Source organism: Dysidea avara, chromosome 6, assembly GCF_963678975.1.
Source record: "Dysidea avara chromosome 6, odDysAvar1.4, whole genome shotgun sequence".
Taxonomy (NCBI): Eukaryota; Metazoa; Porifera; class Demospongiae; order Dictyoceratida; family Dysideidae; genus Dysidea; species Dysidea avara.
Window position 1 is genome coordinate 35,984,321 of NC_089277.1, and position 17,002 is coordinate 36,001,322.

At 39.8% G+C, this 17,002-nt stretch overlaps 2 long non-coding RNA genes across 3 annotated transcripts in view; both read left to right on the top strand.

Annotated features, from left to right (window-relative positions):
- The window catches only part of LOC136258081 (uncharacterized), a 30,059-nt gene extending 14,993 nt beyond the window's left edge, over window positions 1–15,066 (top strand). The window contains exons 1-3 of one of the 2 annotated variants that reach the window (XR_010702564.1): window positions 13,263–14,351; window positions 14,508–14,583; window positions 14,772–15,066. This is a non-coding gene — a long non-coding RNA (uncharacterized lncRNA). Of the gene's footprint in view, window positions 1–13,262; window positions 14,584–14,771 lie in introns of those variants that run through there. The other variant, XR_010702563.1, reaches the window with a different exon arrangement.
- On the top strand, window positions 5,977–7,702 carry LOC136258082 (uncharacterized). The gene is made up of 3 exons (XR_010702565.1): window positions 5,977–6,951; window positions 7,038–7,068; window positions 7,120–7,702. It is a non-coding gene; the product is annotated as an uncharacterized lncRNA (long non-coding RNA).
- Window positions 15,067–17,002: the final 1,936 nt, after the last annotated feature.

Genomic DNA, 17,002 nt, shown 5'->3' on the forward strand with positions numbered 1-17,002 from the left:
GGTGGACCATGGCCCCCCTGCCCCCCCCCCCCCCCCCCCCCGCCCCCACCACCTATGAAAAGACAAAATCTGGCCAAGAAAGCATTTACAGTATAGGCATGCACTTTTACGCATTCATATTTTATATGCTTCACATTATCACATCCAGCTAGCTGTACATGTGTGCTTGCAATATAAACAATACTACTGAGACGATAAAAGATGATTACACTGCATTGTTACCAAAATTAATTTAACTACAATTGGTTTCTACTTGCATGGCCATCTTTTTAATATACAGTGCAAAAAGATGGCCAAGTAGAAACCAATTGTAAATTTTTAGTTAAATTAATTTTGGTAACAATGCAGTGTAATCATCTTTAATCGTCTCAGTAGTATTGTTTATATTGCAAGCACACATGTACAGCTAGCTGGATGTGATAATGTGAAGCAAATAGAAAATGAATGCATAAACAGTGCCTATACTGTAAATGCTTTCTTGGCCAGATTTTGATATCATGTCTTGGTTGTAGTTATTCCATGAACATGTACTTGTGCATTCTTGGCCTCGCCTTTTTTTACAGCTGGGCTGTTTTTGGCACAGGATATCACTACTTTTTGTTGAATGGAGAACACATAGTTACTGAAGATTGGTTATTATATTACATAGGAGACACTGCATGCATAATAACAGCTTCAGTATCAGATTAGCTAGCTAAATCAGTAGCAAAAACTTCAAGTTCAGTGTTTAGAAGCGCTACTAAAAGTGACTTGCTAAGAGAAAACTCGTTTAAACCGTTCAAATTCCCCTCAAGGACTCACGTGATATTTTGCGTGATGTTTCGGCACGTGAAAATAAGAACCGGGGATAGTGACAAAGTCGAGGCTACCATCTTGATTATGATTATTATGATTATTATTATTACTGAGCAGTCAGCCCTGCTGGTGTGCTCAGATTTGCCCGAATACATGTAACACAATTACAATAATGATCTTAATGGCTCTTCCTGAAGCGGTGGATTGGTGATATAACTAGTCTGTGTGCGTAACAAGTGGAGGCGAATCGGCTGCGAGTTGTTGCTGAATGTATGCCTCGGAATGGACATGAAGGCGCTGAATGCATCACACTATTCTCCCAGCGAATTGCCGAGTAAGTTCGTGTATATAAGTCATTGTAAACGGATATATAACTATCGTCGTAATTTTAGACAGGAACCCCCCACGCCATAGTAGCTTCCTGCGATTATTATGCTTTTGTAGGCCAGATCCTTGCAGCTGAGCAGCTGTGTGGGTCAGACCGAGCTGAACCCTAGTGAGAAAACAGCTAACAATGAAAGATTTTTTCTCAACATTTCAACCAACCAGATGGTTGGTGATGACAACAAAGTTTTCAAGAGCAGACAAATGCTTCCGTTGTGAGGTAGCTCGCACTCGTAATTGTAGTAAGAGATATTATATCAGTGATTAGGCCAATGAAACTTGATTACCAGTTTCTCGCTTAGATTTTTGAAAATTTGATGCGGGCGGGCGGTTATTATTCATTATTCATTATTTTCCAAAAGGCACAACACACATCCCAAACATGAAGATTTCTGCCAAAAAAGTGAGTCTACATTGATTACTCCTGCATTAAATAGCTAAAATACGTTACTAATCCATAAAACAAGTGATTTTTCCATTAGAGTATAGCTCATTGCTCCATTAGAGTAAAAGTGACTGCTCTATTAGAGTATTTCAATCTGAAATACCAATATCAAAAGCATGCGGGCGATGACGCGAAACTGCTAATCAAATTTCATTGGCCTTATAACAGCTATGAGCAGACACAGCACTACAACAATTACAATTCTAAAAGAGACCTATCCTATCACTACCTTCTAGTGTTAATTAACTATTGTTCTGCATGGCTGCCTGTCTTACATCACCCCCCTCCTTTGAGCAGACGTCCCGGATGCTAGATAGCACATAGTCGTTCAGCCGAGCTGGAGGTCTTCTTTGTCTCACTGGATAGCGTCTACTAGTAGATTATTCACTTACAACTTGGGGAGTGGGCTGAGGGCTTGAAATAACATCATCATCCTGATCAATCAATTGTAGGTTTGTTCCAACCGGTGTAGGTGCAGATCTTTCTTGAGTACTATCTGCCATGTCCATAGCACTGTTATCCTCCCTATCAGTAGGCTGAAGTAGTCGAGTGTTCTTCGGACAGGGTTTTAGTCTATTGAAATGGACTACTTGTCGTCGTCGGGCTCCATTAAGGGATTGAATCCTGTACACACACTCACTGATCTTCACAATTGTATAAGGACCCTGCCATGGATGGAAAAGTTTTTTCGTGTTGTTTTTTTGGAACTTTTGGATTTAACACCCAAACCCAGTCACCTGCTACATATGGATCTCCATGAATTTTTCAGTCATACAGTTCTTTCTGTCTCTCGTGGTGAGTTTTGCAAGGTCTGTCGTACTGTTTCATAAGCAGATGTTAGTTGCTTCTTCAAGCTCACAGCATACTCACTCGGTGACTGAGAGTCAGTGGGGGTGCTACCATACATCACATCTACAGGTAAGCGAGCTTGCCTCCCAAACATTAAATAGAAAGGAGTGTAACCAGTAGTAGAATTCACACTAGTATTGTACGCCATACAGACTTTGCGTATGTGTTGCTCCCAGTTCCACGGGTGATCCTTGCAGTGAGTGGCAAGCATGTTGAGCAGTGTTCTGTTAAAGTGCTCCACCATGCATGCCATCACACTGAGGGTGATATGGAGTGGTCCTTGTTTTCTTTATGTGGAGCATTTTACAAACCTCACTAATTAAGTGAGATTCAAACTGATGACCTTGGTCGGAGTGTAGCTGTTCTGGCACTGAATACCTCATGAAAACTTCATCAATCAAGTGAATAGCCACTGTGGAAGCTTCTTGATTGGGCGGTGGAATAGCCTCGATCCATTTGGAAAAATAATCTCCTACCACCATAATGTAAGAATTCTTCTGAGGGCTCTCAGGCAGTGGCCCTAAGAGGTCCACAGCCATAACTTGAGTAGGATATCCAGCTTGAATTGTTCCAAGAGGTGCTCTCCTGGACTGAGTTGGTGACTTACGAGTGGAGCATTCATGGCAGCAGGTAAGGCAAAAATCTCTTGTATCACTCCAGTATCCTGGCCAATAAAAGCGTTTCTGGACACGACTGAATGTCTTCTCATGTCCTAAGTGCCCCCCTGCAATACCACTAAGGAGAGCCTCTAGCACTTCTTCCCTTAAATTTGCAGGAACCACGAACTGAAAATGATTAGACTTATCATCTTGGCCCACAAATGCACGATACAGTACACCATCCTTTACAACTATTTGATCCCATAGTTGAGCAAGCCTTCGGAACATGAGGTTATCTGCTGCTGAGACTTGAGGCTTTTGCTCTGTTTCTTTGGACAGGAGTATGGGTCCAATGACGGGATCTGCTAACTGAGAGGCACGCAGTTCTACAGGGCCACATACGCTAAGAGATAAATCCAACATCTGTACAGCACTGATTACCGGTTGATTCACCTCATGGGGAGATTTACCACACTGACGGCATGGTATTCTTGACAGTGCATCTGCATTGCTGTGTTTCTTTCCAGGGCGGTGCACTATATTGAAGTCGTACTCTTGCAGTTTCTGGAGCCAGCGAGCCATTTGTCCTTCCGGTTGCTTAAATGTTTGATGGTCTGTGCGGATAGTGATTGGCCTCCCCAACAAATATGGCCTAAAATGCTCAAGGAATACTACTACTGCAAGAAGTTCTTTCTTTGTTGCATAATAATTTCGCTCAGATTTGGAAAGTGTTCTACTGCCATATGCTACTACAGTTTCATTGCATCCATTCACTTGAGAAAGTACAGCACCCACACCCATATCACTAGCATCTGTATCCAATACAAATGGCTTTGGCCAATCTGGTAATGCCAGTATGGGAGCTGATGTCAGTCTGTTTTTGAGATTGCAGAAGGCCTCTTCACAGGATGGCGTCCATTGAAACACAGAATGTTTTTCAGTAAGCTTATGCAGTGGAGCTGCGATGGATGCAAAAGTTTTTAACAAACCGGCGATCGTAACTGGCAAGCCCCAAAAAGTGTTGCACTTCTTTAGTTGATTGTGGTGTTGGCCAATGCTTGACCTTCTCTGTTTTTTGTGTATCAGGTGAAACTCCTTTGGTGGATATAACGTGTCCAAGGAATTGAACTTCAGACTGCAGTAGGTGGCACTTCTGTGGCTGTAGCTTCAATCCTGCACACTCAATACGTCTCAATACTCCTGCTAGGTTTTCGAGGTGTTGTTCAAAAGTTCTTCCAAAAATGATGATATCATCAATATAGACAAGGCAACTGTGCCATAGCAATCCCTTTAAAACCATATCCATGAGCCTTTGAAACGTTGCTGGTGCATTGCAAAGTCCAACAGGCATGACATTAAATTGGTAAAGACCCTCATGCGTCCAAAAGGCAGTCTTCTCTCTATCATCTTTGTGAACCTCCACCTGCCAATAGCCACTCTTGAGATCTAGAGTGGAAAACCATCTCAATCCAGCCAGGGTGTCTAACGTATCGTCAATCCTGGAGATAGGATATGCATCCTTTCGGGTGACTTCGTTTACTTTATGATAGTCAACGCACAGGCGGATAGAGGCATCTTTCTTGGGTACAAGTACAATTGGGGAGGCCCATGGACTGCTTGATGGTGACACAATGTTCTTATTCTTCATTTCATCTAACAACTTTCCGACTGCCTCTCGTTGCAAAGGTGGTGTCTGTCTAATGCTCTGACGAATTGGGGCACCTGTAGTCTCAATACGGTGTGTTATAGCATCTGTACGACCCAATTCACTGGTATTGGTATATAGCAAAACAATTACATGTGCATAATTCACCAACAAGGCATTGATTTGCTCCTTTTGACAGTTACTCAGATCACCTGGGAGAGTTTCCATCAGCTTCTCAACCAAACTATGCTGCTCCTGTTCAGCACTACAATCCTCATTTACTATAGACACTGTCGCTATATCATTCTCCAACAGCTCGGCTTTGGCTTAGTATCACCGAGTTGTTCTGGAGGATGAATGTAATGACGTAACGAAAATGGTCTTAACGGAAGTGCCTCACTCAAAATTGTGGCAGTGATATTGAACTTCCTTCGCCTTTACACTGGCGAAAGTGGATTGGTCTACTTTTATAGAATAGACACGTCTCCCTACCTAGGAAATCAGAGCGAGCGTAACCCGGGTTTTTCGCGTATCAAACAAGGCGAAAAGCCCTTCCCGAAATAACACTTTCTTCTCTTCGTTCTTTATTAGCTAACTCCTTTTGTTTCTTTCAGCACTGTTAGGGAATTTGATTCATTCTTCTGACGTAACATAAACAAAAATGCACTGATTAAACGAGGAGCGTTCTGATTGGTTGCACTAGTTTTGGTAATCCGGTACAACTCTACTATACTAAGCATACCAGACCCTTACTCTATGCGAAGGGGCGGGCGCCGCCAGACTACCACAGACCCGGATTGATTAAAGCCGAGACGTGTTTCAGCTAGTCTCGAGCGAGCGAACGAGTCTACATTTTGAGCGTTCCATTCGTGTTGAGTAAATATTGCAACTTCAGCCTAGCTGTAGGTTGAAGACCAAAAAAAAAAAAAAGTCTTCACCTACTGACAATAGCTACCCCTCACCATAGATACCCTCAGTTTCGTGCTACATACTACACTTACTAACAAATGGGCGTGGCTGAGCGTATGTTGGTAATGCGGTAAGTGGGCGTGGCTCACGAAAGAGCTACGCGATAGCGTTTATAAGTTTCCACGTCGTCAAACGAACAATTTCGTTTCTCACGTGATCCAATCCTGGTCAGACCCGGATAAATTGTAAACCGCGGGGATGACCCGGAGAAAATGTGACCTGGATGACCCGACCCGGTTTCAACGCTGGTATTGTTCATATTACTGTGCAAACCAGTGTTTATCCATAGATAATATACCCACCTGGATATGAAACTAATCACGTGCGCGCATGAGTTTCTATTGAGATTCAAAGTCCTATCCTAGTTTCGCGCGTAAAAAAAGAAGCCGTATGGTTTGTGGCCTAGCCAGCTGATAAACGCTTACAAGTGCTGCAAGTAGTTTGTTTAGGTGGTTTAGTGGATTGTTCTCTGGTTGAAGCCACTTATCGTAAGTGGGTTTAATATGTTGATATTGTGGTCAGTCATATTTGTCAACGCATTGCTCGCTAACGTATTGGTTGAGCTGTAATGTCGTTGCTAAATCTTGCTTTGTTACTCTGTAACGTGTGTCATTATCCCTGTTTTGAATGGATTCGGTGTTGTTTGCTGCGTGTGTTTATTCCATGCAATCGATTTTGTCACCACATTCATTTGGTGCCTGTATAACCCAGATCTTTAAAGCTCACATGATTTAATCTTTGTACATTATACTATGTTATAAAACAAATCCCATAGCCACAGTGTATTTTACCACAGATTTATATTATCATGAAATCAGTGTATTGAATTGTTGTATTTATCACTGTAGCTATAGCCCTCACTCTCCCTGCGTATCACTTGATGTACCGCTGATGCCCAGAACACAGAGGAAGCATGGTAAAGGCCCCAGAAGCAAGGCTCGTATAGGTCGTAGATATAAAAACAACTTGTGGAGCAGAAAAAAGACCAACTTGGATAATGAATTTGGATCCGGCAGCCGGATTGGAAGATGAAAGTGGGAAGCCACCAGATAGTAGCAGGGAGCCATCACATGATAATGTGAAGATAACAAGGAGCCACCAATAACTGGGCCGAACCACATGAAGATAGCAGAGAGCCACCAGATGATAGCAGGGAGCCACCAGATGATAGCAGGGAGCCACTAGGAGATAGTGGTGAACCAGTGCTGGGTGTTTCATTAGGTGCTATCAATGAAATTGTGTCAGAGCTGACACCCACTGTTCCTGTAAGTTGTGGCGTAGACATCAATGATTGTGATATTAATGCTCTTGTTTAGTAATTAATAGTATACAGTCACATGTTTTTGTATAGATAATTACCAGACAAGGAATAAAGATTTGTGGTAAGTGTCACTGCATTTTAAAGGTGATGCTAAAAAGCTGCTATTGTTTAGTTCATTCACTGAGAGAAGTAATCAAGTTTCTATTGGATCAAAATGGAATAAGAGTACATGTTGATGGAACGCTTTAATCAGGACCTATTGGAAATCTTATTTGGCCAGCAGAGATCCAGGGATTGACAACCCATCTGTGAAGCAGTGCTTGGAGAATGCCCAGGCGCTAGTCGTTCAAAAGTCACTAGCCTGTGGCGGGAGTAGCAACATGGCCAAGAAAAGAAAGAGCATGGGCTCATTATCCCCATTGTCCAGACCCTTACCTAAGCGTAAATGCAAACGACTTAATTTTAATTAATTACTATGACTTGAAAAGAAATTAAATTTATAACAATGTGACAATGTTTAATTACTAACATAATGATTGTACTAATGTAATTCTTTTCTTGTTCCTTTTGTACCTTTGACGTTCTTTTTGGTAGCTAATTTGCACTGCTCCAGAAGCTGGCTTGCAACGGAGAACCCTCTGATAGTAAACCACTCTTGAGCGACTTCTCATAAGTGACATCTTTAATTTTTCATCAGAAATATCAGTAGCAATTTCCCACAGGAACTTTACATTTTCATCACAAACCACCTCGCACATCACCTTTTCTTTTTTGCTCACCTGCTGCAATAAGCCTATAGGTGATCATCTCAATGGTGAGAAAGCACCTATATGTATCATCAGATACATGCCGCAAGCCTCCCCTATCATTAGTGTGGGTCCACATTTTGACATAGTCCAGGTATGAGCTGGTGTCCTGAGGGATGTCCCCAACAGCATCTTGATCAACCATGGACAATAATGCTCCCACAATTTTAACTGCCTTCCTTTCTGCCGATGTTTTTGATTAGTTTATAAGCAACATATCCAGCTGCATAGTAAATAGCATTTTCTTCAATCTGCGACAACTGGCGTGTTGGCTCTGCTTCAGTGGGCACTAGTAGGTCTTCTGCATTATCAACTTGAAATAATTTGTCCACAATTATCTATATATATATAAAACTTAATGTATTTAAGCTCGGTAAGCAGACATAATATACTCCACATGGATATGAAACTAGGAAGTGCACTCATTCTACACTACTAGACTGCTTTAGTACGATATTATTATAAATTTAAAAGATTAAAACAATGGTTAAAAATACTTGCCTGCAGACTGAGTAGCTATATTATTCAGCTACACAGGTGCAAGCACATCTACACTGAGTTGGAATTTCTTGATATCACGCCAAATGAACATATTCAAAGGCGCCCGGTACGGTCAAGAGATGTGACCTGCCTACTGTTGAAAAAGCTACAGTGTAACCGGCTAACCTGCCACAATAATTATAATGTCGTTCATGCTGCCTTCTTCCTCGGTCCCTATAGTCGCTGCAGCACAACAGGCAACCTCCGGCTCTCTACTTGATATAAGTATGCAGCTTGAAACAACTTTTGTTTAACGGTCACCGTCTTCTTCTCTTGTATTCAGTTCTTCGCGCATTAACTTGTACCATAGACTAATTATCAAGGCCGGAGCCCACGGTCCGGCCGGTCCGGCATTGGCCGGACCACTTTTCAGCCACTTGAATTTGCAAAAAGATCGAGATACTCTAATAGAGCAGTCATCGCATTATACTCTAATAGAACAGTCATGGTGATAGAGCATTCGGTATACAATATCAATACTCTTATTACACTGGTTGATCTAAGCCATTATATCCATTTTAAGTGTTTTCAAATTACTTTCTAATGAACCATCTGCATAGAATTGCACAATAGGCTAATTGATAATGTATGTTATGTATTAACAATTACAATCAAAATTGCTTCTGTATCTCAAAAGAATTAAACTCACTTTGTATCATGAAAGTAAAATTAGCTACTAGCTATATATTAAATTGAATTAATTGGTATACAGTAGCACAAAATTACCTGGATATATTCTTGGTGTAAAAAAAACAGAAAGAGACCATGTATGAAAAATAGCTTCCAGATGCCATTTCAGAACATGTATTTTCAAAAATTTTCCCAGGGAGCATGTCCCCAGACTTCCTTAGCTTAGCATGTTAATACATGCTGTAGCTAGCACACACAAAATACATTACAGTAGATAATGTGATTTAAATTTCAAATCAATAAAATGTAGTGTGCATGACTATGACCTCCATTGTAGTCCATGAATGGCCTGACCACTCAAAATCTCTGGGCTCCGGCCCTGACCATAGATAATATACCCACCGTGCTTGTACACAGCACAAAAATCATTGTTCTCTTTAGCACACAAACCGTTTTACATCGATCAGACTGAATCCACTTCAAATCTTCAGAAAAATAAATATCTCGCAAGACTTCTTGGAAACCAACTAACTGTGCCTTCTGTGAGGGATTTTTACCTTTAGCCACAAGCCGCCATATCTGCATTAATAATGGTGTAGGGGGCGCGCGAGGGGCGCGAAACCAGCCTAGAACTGGGGGCGCTTATTAGTTTCATATCCAGGTGGGTATATTATCTATGGTTTATCCTAGGATTTCTCTTTTTGGGGGAATCAGGAATTTGGGGGATGACTAGGTGAAAGTCTGCTATATAGTTGTCCAAGTTCACAACTATGCTAAACACTTGAAATAGTTACCAAACACTGGTTAGCTAGTTATTTAATGCTGTGTCATGAGCATTGATTTTGATATTTGTGATTGGGTGAAGCCAGATTGTATGATCAGGTTTTCTGAGATTAAATCTTGGGGGAAGGTGTGCATGCCGTTTTGAAAGTAGAAATTTTTACAGATTACACTTTCTGAGATTGAATTTAAAGACAATTTTGAGAGTTAAGCATGCTAGTAAGAAAAAACTGGGTAGACTTGGGCTCTTGAATAGCCATCACCATATGCATGAGATTTAGTTAATTGTATATGTACCCTAGCAGATTTTAAAAAATTAATTGATCTGATACTGAATCTGATAGCATTTTAAGGTTGCATTTGCAATTTTAACGAAATTTTTACACATCAACCACTCTGAGATTGAATCTGAGAGCATTTTTGATGTACCATTTTAAAAACAAGCTTAATGTATAAAATAATAGTCATTTACACTGTTAGGGGGTGAGTCCGATATTTTAGGGAGGGGGAGTTCCACTCTAACCCATGAATACAGCATCTGAAATGGTGCCGCGCGCCCCAGCCATATCAATTATCGTCTGAAAAGTGAAGTATCGGTTGTCAGCTGACATGTTCAATCCGTTAAACAGCATTTCGAACAGCGTTGAAACCGGGTCGAGTCATCCGGGTCCGACCAGGTTTACAAATTATCCGGGTCTAACCCGGATTGGATCACGTGAGAAACAAAATTGTTCGTTTGACGACGTGGAAACTTAGAAACACTATCGCGTAGCTCTTTCGTGAGCCACACCCACTTATCGCGTTGCAAACATACGCTCAGCCACGCCCATTTATTAGTAAGTGCAGTCTGTAGCACGAAACTGTGTCCGTTGGCTGTCTGCAAGCTTACGTGGAGCCACGCCCACTAATCAATTATTGTAAGAGTTGTATATAGTCAAGTTTTGCAGCAGGATAAGTACTTTTGTGAGCCACACCCACTTCAATATATCGGGAAATTGTAATACTGGGTATGCACGAAGCCACACCCAATTGCTGTCTGTAAATTCGCAATGGAACCAAAATTCATTGACTGATTTTAAATTATAAACTTACCGGCTTAATTCACATAACTACTCGTTTACTCAACACGAATCGAACGCTCAAAACGTAGTCTCGCTCACTCTGGACTACCCGAAACATAGCTCTTATCGCACGCCTCGGCTTTAAAATTAATCCGGGTCAGCAGTACTGACCCGGTTTCAACGCTGATTACGAATCAAGAACTTTTCCAGAAGCACCTCTACAATCAGGGGTGTAGGAAGCATGGGTGCCATGGGTGCTTGGGCACCCATAATGCACCTATCAAAGTTTTTCCCCACCTACCCCCATGCGGGCAAACGAGGGGCCTAACGAAGGGATTAGTCTAAAAATTTGGCCCCGGGTGCGGGGCTTTAGACTATGCTGCTTATTTTAACCATATAATTGAAAAAAACTTACTTCTGTGAAGATATCTTGCTTTCGGCGTATAGCTATGTATTCAGTCAGTGTACAGAAGCTAAATAACTACCAGTATACCAGTTATTGAATTAATACCAACACACTATGACTTGGACCCATCTACATTTTTTACTTTAAATACTGATACCACCAGGGGCCATTCTCTTAAGCTTTTTAAAGAAAGATCAAGATTACTTGTTAGGCAGAACTTTTTTACAAATAGAATAGTCAATCTATGGAACTCCTTACCTGACTTTATCATTTCAGCACCAACAGTTGCAACCTTCAAGCTGCGCTTGGATAATTTTTGGAAGCAATCTAGATATGGGCACCTTCAAAGGCCTGCGGCCTAGCCTGGCAAGTTAGCTTGCCTTGGCATCTACAAGCCCATTAAATAATAATAATAATAATAACACGTTCGTGTATTCTAATACATTCGTTTGCGCATGGTGTGGTCTGTTATCCTTGTGCTGTTAATCAATCGTTTATTCTCCAGTGTCCTATCTGCCTTTATTTCAAGGTACGATATAAGGTTTCACTTTTTGCATTGTTAACACTATAAATTTTCTTAGCGGGTGATTGAAAGGTTTCTGTTGGCAGCAGCGGCGGAGGAAGTAGTTGATATGAGGGGGGGGCTGGGCTGATATTCATAGTTAAGTTTTGTTTATTGCATCTAATTTATGTAAGTGTATGTATGTAAATGAATGGGTGTACAGGCTTTTAAGCCTCAACCCAAATCACATCATAATCATAATCTACGCATACCAAAAGAAATAGTGCTGTTCTATACCATATGCGTATTTTGTACCATACGCGTATGGTACATACCGTATGCGTATACGTGTACGGTACAACCATACGCGTATGGTACGGAAAATCGTACCATCTGAGTATAGCTAACCTGGTATATGTATAATAACAAGCAGAAGGTTTTTGCACTGTCGTACCTATTGACTACGCCGGATGGCGTTCTGCTTTCATTTCTTTTCGGGAAGAGGGAGGGGGGAGGAGTTAGTCTAGCTTACTTGTTTCTGTTCATTGAAGATCGAGCGGATACTCTAATAGAGCAATCATATTTTGATCTGATTAGCTATTCTATTCTCTAGAGCTGAGATGTATTTAGCTTTACTGCGATTAAGATATAATTTGCTTTACCTATTTAAAATAAAGCATTCCTTAAAATAAAAGAATATTGATGGAATGATATCTCGTATGACTATATGTGACTGGGCCTGCGATAATAGGGCATGTGGGCACAAACTACACCCTGTCACACATCGGATCATATCTCAGTACTGAAGTAGAATATTTGCATCCTATTACTTGCATTAAAAAGCCAATTAAATGTGTGAAAATTTCACGGCCATGCCTTAATGGTATTAAACGTTATGAGCCATGAAAGCTTGAAAAATTAGGCAAATTTTATGTGCCAAAATGCCCTATTTTCGCAGGCCCAGTCACATATATAAGTGATGAAACTGATATTTTGATTTAGGACAATACATCAGTTCCACAAAATACAATAGTGCCATCACCCATCATATTTATGTAAGCGCCTGTAGATTATTTTCTTGACGTCTTCTGACTTTTGTACATATTGATTTATTGGCTCATCTGCCTTATTTGTCATGGATTTCCATCTTGCATTTTTATAACAAATGACTTCATTTCTCCACAGTGGAAATGCTATTGATTTGAAAGTACACAAGCTGGTATACTGTATGTTCTTTAGAATAGTTGAATTAACATAACCGGATTTGTTAAAAGGTACCTTTCCCACACATTTTACATACCAGCAAACAAAATGGTGTAACACTTGACTCCTAGCTTACGCTGATAAACTTACTCTTATACTAAAATGCTGCTAGATACTATAGTACTATAGCTACTGTAGCTACTGTAGCAACACTCATGGATAATTGCAGGCAATTATAAGGTATATGTTCAAAAACTTATGAAACCCTTGTGTGTGAAAAGGGTATATTTTTGCAAATTCGGTCACAAATCATCTAGTTGTTGCTTAGCAACTGCACACACTGACAACATATGGTAAATTTTAATTTTGTTTCTTCTTCCACACAGTACATTGTGGCTGCAATTGCTACACATATATTGCTTCCTATTGGATTCATGCATGGTCCATTGTTTAATTGATATACTATGCATGAAAATTCAAAAACTAGGCCATTATTATACATAATGCTACACCTCCTTCATATCTGTAAAAGAGTTAATGATGTAATGTAATGATGTGACATGAAGTAATATAATGTAATTTATGCATACCTGTAATATTGATATTGTGTATTGTAGTTGTAAGAGTTAGTTGTTGTGTACTTTCAGTTATTGATTAATAATATTATATGAAGTGGTCTGTTTTGCCTATAAATGGTCTGCCCAAGAGCCTACGCTTTCCTACAATTAGAACAATACCCACACATATGTGTTTACAAATACATCCTAAGATAGTCAAAGATTAGTACTATATGAATTAAAAGCTATAGAGCTATATTACCCAAAAAACTCTACTAGGGGCTTCTCTATACTTGTATATATGAACTTTGTAAAAATGTGTTTGGGTTTAAAGGTGCCCAATTATCCTTTCAACATAAAACAAGAGCAGTATGCTCCTTGCCTTACTCAGAAATTGAAATTTGAGGTTTGATCTTCTAAAGCATTATTTAAGACAAAAGACATTGATTCTGTTAGACTGTATAGAATTGTGCCAGCATATTGTTATTCACGATTTTTCAATGAATATAACTACTGGAATGCATAGTGATATAAACACTAAGCAATAGAGGTAGCATTGTAGCTAAATATAAACATAAGATTTTGGTATAATTATCCATATAAATACACATCAAAATACTGCATTCTGATTGGTTAAAACATAGCAACCATATTAAGTAATTTGCATCCATTGGCAAATCGAGCCAATTTTTTCAGGCATATATATGTATATTATTTCATTAAATATTTTATTCTATTGTTGCTACATATATAATCAATTGTTTACCTTTAATTTGTTAGTACACTTGCCTGGTGGCACTATATAAAGGAGTGTTGAGCAGACAATTTCAATCAGATAGGTTCAAGAAGTACAATGTAATGATTGCTGAAACAGAGGAAGACCTGGAGAATGCTGATACAATAACATTGAGGGAGCTAGGTATAGCAAAGAGATATATAACTGTAGAGAAAGTAATGTTTCAGTTTGCAAATTAATGTAAACCTGCATGGCTGTAGCTTATAGCAATATTGGACATGCTAGCTATACTCTAAGACTGATGTGCATGAATTGTGCAATAATTTTTTTAAACTGTAGTTTGCTGAATCTTTGCTATTGAATGAAGCATGTGCATTGCCTACTGAGGAAAACACAACATGGCAGAGATTTTATGGTGAGTTTATGAGTTCTAATGAATCATAGTAAATCAGTAATGAATGTATATTATCTAGCATTGTTTAATTGTTAAGTGTGTCACTACTCACTACTTACTGTCATGCTTGTGGATGGGAAGACAATGTGTTTAGCTACTCTATACTCTTTAAAGTAAACAACATCCACTATCATTAATTTGTGCTGTAGGTCCAGTGTGATGAATGTGAGTGGTGGTACTATTTACAGTATGTATAAACAAGAAAAGTACGTAAACAAGAAATTGGATCCTCAAAAGATGAAGAGTGTACATAGTACGACATAAAAATGCAAATACAGTGAGGAGCCATGTTGCACAAGTGATGACACTTACGAAGTTCATTTTTCAAGTAATTAGCTTTGCACAAGCAGTATATGTATATAATTCAGTTAGAACTTACTAGCTACCATGCACGTTGTAATTGCTCTCCTTAAATTGCTTATTTACCCAATTAAAAATTGTCAGTTATCCACACTTATAATTGAGTACTATATATAAGACCATCTGCATGCTTCTGATAGCTATAAAGTAGCATATGATGCACATATGCAGTACCATGTATTCATGTGAAGTTCTGCAGACAAAGTGAGATATGTACATAAGATTTATAGGTACATCAGTATATATAGGACCATGCACACAGGAAAAGGCACAGTGATATTATACTTAAAAATTCTACAATAGGTTTTTTGCTCTATAGAATAATTGCTGAATTGAACAGGTTATGACTGTATAGAGAGTTATGCTAGATTATTCATGTTACTATAGCTAGTTTGTTCAATTTGGCATTAATTTTACAGAGCAACTAAACGTATTGTAGAATTGTGTGTATTATTCTGCTGTAAATTTACCTGTGCTATATGAATGCATGAGCATGGCAAAGATAAAATGCTCAGTTGTGTGAGTGCATGTGTTGATGAATAAGTTTAGTTACAGCTCAGTAGTAAGCAGATTATTATGTTGTGTTCTAAGTTTAGGCTCAGCTAGAAATAATTGTAAAGACAGCCCATTGTAGCTAGGTGATGGAAAGCCGAGGCTAAAAGACACTGGTGATGGAAAGGCTAAAAGAAACTGAGAAAGGGTATAATACGCGTATGGTACGTACCATACGCGTATGTCTATACCGTACGCGTATGGTACGGAAAATTGTACCATACGCGTATGGTACATACCGGGCCATACGCGTACGGTACAAAATACGCATATGGTATAGAACAGTGCCACTCCCCAATTTTATTAATTATCGTCTGAAAAGTGAAGTATCCATTATGCTTCGCTGTCGGCTATGTTCAACCCGTTACTCAGCAATACGAATCAAGAACTGTTTGGAAAGCGCCTCTGCAATCAAAATAGCCACTATAAAAAATACGGAGATTTCCGTTTCGAAGGGAAGCCATCACATGCTTGCGCCAAATCGACACCTTTCCCTGTCAGCAAAGATGAATGGGACACAAAGAAGGACACTGGCAAGTCCATGAAGAATGCATTATACGTACTGCGGTATGCCAAAAGGCACCTGTCGGGCCGAAGCGACGTCGAACAGTGAAAAAATCAAGCCGTTATGAAAAATGTTATACGGACGTCAGAGTTTTTAACCCACTTGCACCATCCAACAGTGGAACCACCTTTCAGTCATGTTACAGGAAACACGAAATAACAAAGAAGAGAGCTTATGAGTTGCGAATCCGTGAAGTGGAACACAGTTCTTTTACCCCTCTAGTGTTCTCTGCTTCCGGGGGAATGGGCCATGAAGCCAGTGTTTTTTACAAGCGATTGGCGAGTTTATTGTCTGACAAATGGAATGACCCTTATGCCACAGTACTAGGATGGATTAGATGTAGATTGTCATTTTGTTTACTGCGTTCAGCAATCCAATGCATTAGAGGAGCACGATCTTCACAAGGTCGTTACATCAAAAGTGCTCCTGTGGCCTTGGTGCAATCAGAGACTCAGTTTTTGATTTAATTGTTTATCTGTTATTTGCATGTTCTAATCTTTAAAAAAAAAAAAAAATCAAGCCTGTAGCCTTAGCCGTTATCGAGTTACGCTTGTCTGAAGGCATCAGTCAGTTACTCCATAGATATACTATACACATAGGGATTGGAAACGGAACTCGCGCACTATAACATCCGTGTTTCGGTTTGCGTCATAGTGCGGTTGCTAAGGACGATGATGGCGAGCAGATGTGTCCGTAGTTTGGTTTATCTGTTTGTCGCTAACTTCACTTCACGATGAAGCAGTTAAGTCTCCCAGGACAATAACAAAAGTTTGAAGAGTTTGCAAGAGCCGTATTTCGGCGAATTTTCGGTAGTGACACATAGGACGCTGGTGCATGATTTATCCAGTTTGTTTAGTGACTGATTTCAACGACCCGTGACCTTGTACTGAGTCGTATATTTGA